Source organism: Nerophis lumbriciformis, linkage group LG16 (assembly GCF_033978685.3).
Source record: "Nerophis lumbriciformis linkage group LG16, RoL_Nlum_v2.1, whole genome shotgun sequence".
In the NCBI taxonomy this organism is placed as follows: domain Eukaryota; kingdom Metazoa; phylum Chordata; class Actinopteri; order Syngnathiformes; family Syngnathidae; genus Nerophis; species Nerophis lumbriciformis.
The window spans coordinates 1,974,599-1,981,378 of record NC_084563.2 but is presented as its reverse complement, the minus strand read 5'-3'; the positions used below and the strand labels follow the sequence as shown (position 1 = coordinate 1,981,378).

Genomic DNA, 6,780 nt, shown 5'->3' with positions numbered 1-6,780 from the left:
AAAAACGATAACATGTCGTAACATATTATTACATATAACTATAAAAACACTATCTTATCAAAGAGGACCGTGACATGTGCGTTGTAAATTACACGTTTTTTTCTTTATGAACAGTGAAAATCGAACATGTAAAAAAAAATAATTTTTTTTTTTAAAAACAATAAAAAAAAAACTCAAAAAGTTGTAAATCCGTTTCCCCGGCAACAGCCGGGTACTTCCGGGTTCGTCTCACGTGACTTGGTGGCTGGCCCCGCCTCCAATAGAAGCCGATAGCGTCCTCCTCCTCTTCACCGCCGCCGCTGCGATTTCGCCCTCCGGGAAAGACGACAAACATGACACAAGCGGACATTTGTCGACCTTACTCCGACTAAAAAACAGGAAGCAGCAACCCGGGCCAAGAGACGAGACGGACGGCTTCTGCGAGGTAAGTCCATCGCTGTTGTAGCTCCGTGTTGACGCACACCAAGATGGCTAATGTCTGCTAGGCTGCTCTTTTTGTCTTATCTTGTCCGCGCTCTGTCACAGCAAACATGTTTAAATGACTCATTTTACACCTAAGTCCTATTTAGTTCTAACTCTATTTGGCATATAAGACCATGTCTGCAATGTAAACACTGCGCAATGTTGATATTTCTTCACAACACACTGGATTATTCTTCTAATTACAGAGAAATCATCCCAAAATCACAATAAAATGGGATGACAATTAGAAACCTTGGAGAGGACCGCAGATGTGTACCTAGTTAATAGTGTGAGAGTCCAGTCCATAGTGGATCTAATATAATAGTGAGAGTCCAGTCCATAGTGGATCTAACATAATAGTGAGAGTCCAGTCCATAGTGGATCTAACATAATAGTGAGAGTCCAGTCCATAGTGGATCTAACATAATAGTGAGAGTCCAGTCCATAGTGGATCTAACATAATAGTGTGAGAGTACAGTCCATAGTGGATCTAACATAATAGTGTGAGAGTCCAGTCCATAGTGGATCTAACATAATAGTGAGAGTCCAGTCCATAGTGGATCTAACATAATAGTGTGAGAGTCCAGTCCATAGTGGATCTAACATAATATTGTGAGAGTCCAGTCCATAGTGGATCTAACATAATAGTGTGAGAGTCCAGTCCATAGTGGTTCTAACATAATAGTGTGAGAGTCCAGCCCATAGTGGATCTAACATAATAGTGTGAGAGTCCAGTCCATAGTGGATCTAACATAATAGTGTGAGAGTCCAGTCCATAGTGGATCTAACATAATAGTGTGAGAGTCCAGTCCATAGTGGTTCTAACATAATAGTGTGAGAGTCCAGTCCATAGTGGATCTAACATAATAGTGTGAGAGTCCAGTCCATAGTGGATCTAACATAATAGTGTGAGAGTCCAGTCCATAGTGGATCTAACATAATAGTGTGAGAGTCCAGTCCATAGTGGATCTAACATAATAGTGTGAGAGTCCAGTCCATAGTGGATGTAACATAATAGTGAGAGTCCAGTCCATAGTGGATCTAACATAATAGTGAGAGTCCAGTCCATAGTGGTTCTAACATAATAGTGAGAGTCCAGTCCATAATGAATCTAACATAATAGTGAGAGTTCAGTCCATAGTGGATCTAACATAATAGTGAGAGTCTAGTCCATAGTGGATCTAACATAATAGTGAGAGTCCAGTCCATAGTGGATCTAACATAATAGTGAGAGTCCAGTCCATAGTGGATCTAACACAATAGTGTGAGAGTCCAGTCCATAGTGGATCTAAAATAATAGTGAGAGTCCAGTCCATAGTGGATCGAACATAATAGTGTGAGTCCAGTCCATAGTGGATCTAACATAATAGTGTGAGAGTCCAGTCCATAGTGGATCTAACATAATAGTGAGAGTCCAGTCCATAGTGGATCTAACATAATAGTGTGAGAGTCCAGTCCATAGTGGATCTAACATAATAGTGTGAGAGTCCAGTCCATAGTGGATCTAACATAATAGTGAGAGTCCAGTCCATAGTGGATCTAACATAATAGTGTGAGAGTCCAGTCCATAGTGGATCTAACATAATAGTGAGAGTCCAGTCCATAGTGGATCTAACATAATAGTGTGAGAGTCCAGTCCATAGTGGATCTAACATAATATTGTGAGAGTCCAGTCCATAGTGGATCTAACATAATAGTGAGAGTCCAGTCCATAGTGGATCTAACATAATAGTGAGAGTCCAGTCCATAGTGGATCTAACATAATAGTGTGAGAGTCCAGTCCATAGTGGATCTAACATAATAGTGTGAGAGTCCAGTCCATAGTGGATCTAACATAATAGTGAGAGTCCAGTCCATAGTGGATCTAACATAATAGTGTGAGAGTCCAGTCCATAGTGGATCTAACATAATATTGTGAGAGTCCAGTCCATAGTGGATCTAACATAATAGTGAGAGTCCAGTCCATAGTGGATCTAACATAATAGTGAGAGTCCAGTCCATAGTGGATCTAACATAATAGTGTGAGAGTCCAGTCCATAGTGGATCTAACATAATAGTGAGAGTCCAGTCCATAGTGGATCTAACATAATAGTGAGAGTCCAGTCCATAGTGGATCTAACATAATAGTGTGAGAGTCCAGTCCATAGTGGATCTAACATAATAGTGTGAGAGTCCAGTCCATAGTGGATCTAACATAATAGTGTGAGAGTCCAGTCCATAGTGGATCTAACATAATAGTGTGAGAGTCCAGTCCATAGTGGATCTAAGATAATAGTGTGAGAGTCCAGTCCATAGTGGATCTAACATAATAGTGAGAGTCCAGTCCATAGTGGATCTAACATAATAGTGTGAGAGTCCAGTCCATAGTGGATCTAACATAATAGTGAGAGTCCAGTCCATAGTGGATCTAACATAATAGTGTGAGAGTCCAGTCCATAGTGGATCTAACATAATAGTGTGAGTTTAGTCCATAGTGGATCTAACATAATAATGTGAGAGTTCAGTCCATAGTGGATCTAACATAATAGTGAGAGTCCAGTCCATAGTGGATCTAACATAATAGTGAGAGTCCAGTCCATAGTGGATCTAACATAATAGTGTGAGAGTCCAGTCCATAGTGGATCTAACATAATAGTGTGAGAGTCCAGTCCATAGTGGATCTAACATAATAGTGTGAGAGTCCAGTCCATAGTGGATCTAACATAATAGTGAGAGTCCAGTCCATAGTGGATCTAACATAATAGTGTGAGAGTCCAGTCCATAGTGGATCTAACATAATAGTGAGAGTCCAGTCCATAGTGGATCTAACATAATAGTGAGAGAGTCCAGTCCATAGTGGATCTAACATAATAGTGAGAGTCCAGTCCATAGTGGATCTAACATAATAGTGAGAGTCCAGTCCATAGTGGATCTAACATAATCGTGAGAGTCCAGTCCATAGTGGATCTAACATAATAGTGAGAGTCCAGTCCATAGTGGATCTAACATAATAGTTGTGAGAGTCCAGTCCATAATGGATCTAACATAATAGTGAGAGTCCAGTCCGTAGTGGATCTAACATAATAGTGAGAGTCCAGTCCATAGTGGATCTAACATAATAGTGAGAGTCCAGTCCGTAGTGGATCTAACATAATAGTGAGAGTCCAGTCCATAGTGGATCTAACATAATAGTGAGAGTCCAGTCCATAGTGGATCTAACATAATAGTGAGAGTCCAGTCCATAGTGGATCTAACATAATAGTGAGAGTCCAGTCCATAGTGGATCTAACATAATAGTGTGAGAGTCCAGTCCATAGTGGATCTAACATAATAGTGTGAGTGCAGTCCATAGTGGATCTAACATAATAGTGTGAGAGTCCAGTCCATAGTGGATCGAACATAATATTGTGAGAGTCCAGTCCATAGTGGATCTAACATAATAGTGTGAGAGTCCAGTCCATAGTGGATCTAACATAATAGTGAGAGTCCAGTCCATAGTGGATTTAACATAATAGTGAGAGTTCAGTCCATAGTGGATCTAACATAATAGTGAGAGTCCAGTCCATAGTGGATCTAACATAATAGTGTGAGAGTCCAGACTACATAGTGGATCTAACATAATAGTGTGAGAGTCCAGTCCATAGTGGATCTAACATAATAGTGTGAGAGTCCAGTCCATAGTGGATCTAACATAATAGTGAGAGTCCAGTCCATAGTGGATCTAACATAATAGTGAGAGTCCAGTCCATAGTGGATCTAACATAATAGTGTGAGAGTCCAGTCCATAGTGGATCTAACATAATAGTGTGAGAGTCCAGTCCATAGTGGATCTAACATAATAGTGTGAGAGTCCAGTCCATAGTGGATCTAACATAATAGTGTGAGAGTCCAGTCCATAGTGGATCTAAGATAATAGTGTGAGAGTCCAGTCCATAGTGGATCTAACATAATAGTGAGAGTGCAGTCCATAGTGGATCTAACATAATAGTGTGAGAGTCCAGTCCATAGTGGATCTAACATAATAGTGAGAGTCCAGTCCATAGTGGATCTAACATAATAGTGTGAGAGTCCAGTCCATAGTGGATCTAACATAATAGTGTGAGTTTAGTCCATAGTGGATCTAACATAATAATGTGAGAGTTCAGTCCATAGTGGATCTAACATAATAGTGAGAGTCCAGTCCATAGTGGATCTAACATAATAGTGAGAGTCCAGTCCATAGTGGATCTAACATAATAGTGTGAGAGTCCAGTCCATAGTGGATCTAACATAATAGTGTGAGAGTCCAGTCCATAGTGGATCTAACATAATAGTGTGAGAGTCCAGTCCATAGTGGATCTAACATAATAGTGAGAGTCCAGTCCATAGTGGATCTAACATAATAGTGTGAGAGTCCAGTCCATAGTGGATCTAACATAATAGTGAGAGTCCAGTCCATAGTGGATCTAACATAATAGTGAGAGAGTCCAGTCCATAGTGGATCTAACATAATAGTGAGAGTCCAGTCCATAGTGGATCTAACATAATAGTGAGAGTCCAGTCCATAGTGGATCTAACATAATCGTGAGAGTCCAGTCCATAGTGGATCTAACATAATAGTGAGAGTCCAGTCCATAGTGGATCTAACATAATAGTGAGAGTCCAGTCCATAGTGGATCTAACATAATAGTGAGAGTCCAGTCCATAGTGGATCTAACATAATAGTGAGAGAGTCCAGTCCATAGTGGATCTAACATAATAGTGAGAGTCCAGTCCATAGTGGATCTAACATAATAGTGAGAGTCCAGTCCATAGTGGATCTAACATAATCGTGAGAGTCCAGTCCATAGTGGATCTAACATAATAGTGAGAGTCCAGTCCATAGTGGATCTAACATAATAGTGTGAGAGTCCAGTCCATAGTGGATCTAACATAATAGTGAGAGTCCAGTCCGTAGTGGATCTAACATAATAGTGAGAGTCCAGTCCATAGTGGATCTAACATAATAGTGAGAGTCCAGTCCGTAGTGGATCTAACATAATAGTGAGAGTCCAGTCCATAGTGGATCTAACATAATAGTGAGAGTCCAGTCCATAGTGGATCTAACATAATAGTGAGAGTCCAGTCCATAGTGGATCTAACATAATAGTGAGAGTCCAGTCCATAGTGGATCTAACATAATAGTGTGAGAGTCCAGTCCATAGTGGATCTAACATAATAGTGTGAGTGCAGTCCATAGTGGATCTAACATAATAGTGTGAGAGTCCAGTCCATAGTGGATCGAACATAATATTGTGAGAGTCCAGTCCATAGTGGATCTAACATAATAGTGTGAGAGTCCAGTCCATAGTGGATCTAACATAATAGTGAGAGTCCAGTCCATAGTGGATTTAACATAATAGTGAGAGTTCAGTCCATAGTGGATCTAACATAATAGTGAGAGTCCAGTCCATAGTGGATCTAACATAATAGTGTGAGAGTCCAGACTACATAGTGGATCTAACATAATAGTGTGAGAGTCCAGTCCATAGTGGATCTAACATAATAGTGTGAGAGTCCAGTCCATAGTGGATCTAACATAATAGTGAGAGTCCAGTCCATAGTGGATCTAACATAATAGTGAGAGTCCAGTCCATAGTGGATCTAACATAATAGTGTGAGAGTCCAGTCCATAGTGGATCTAACATAATAGTGTGAGAGTCCAGTCCATAGTGGATCTAACATAATAGTGTGAGAGTCCAGTCCATAGTGGATCTAACATAATAGTGTGAGAGTCCAGTCCATAGTGGATCTAAGATAATAGTGTGAGAGTCCAGTCCATAGTGGATCTAACATAATAGTGAGAGTCCAGTCCATAGTGGATCTAACATAATAGTGTGAGAGTCCAGTCCATAGTGGATCTAACATAATAGTGAGAGTCCAGTCCATAGTGGATCTAACATAATAGTGTGAGAGTCCAGTCCATAGTGGATCTAACATAATAGTGTGAGTTTAGTCCATAGTGGATCTAACATAATAATGTGAGAGTTCAGTCCATAGTGGATCTAACATAATAGTGAGAGTCCAGTCCATAGTGGATCTAACATAATAGTGAGAGTCCAGTCCATAGTGGATCTAACATAATAGTGTGAGAGTCCAGTCCATAGTGGATCTAACATAATAGTGTGAGAGTCCAGTCCATAGTGGATCTAACATAATAGTGTGAGAGTCCAGTCCATAGTGGATCTAACATAATAGTGAGAGTCCAGTCCATAGTGGATCTAACATAATAGTGTGAGAGTCCAGTCCATAGTGGATCTAACATAATAGTGAGAGTCCAGTCCATAGTGGATCTAACATAATAGTGAGAGAGTCCAGTCC

The 6,780-nt window shown here is 40.2% G+C and overlaps 1 protein-coding gene across 3 annotated transcripts in view; it reads left to right on the top strand.

Moving 5' to 3' along the window:
- Positions 1-260: 260 nt before the first annotated feature.
- slc36a1 (solute carrier family 36 member 1) overlaps positions 261-6,780 on the top strand; it is a 532,187-nt gene continuing 525,667 nt past the window's right edge. For all 3 annotated transcript variants that reach the window (XR_009816923.1, XM_061976518.1, XM_061976517.1), the window contains exon 1: positions 261-424. The gene's annotated coding sequence lies outside the window, so the exon portion shown is untranslated. The remainder of the gene's footprint in view (positions 425-6,780) is intronic.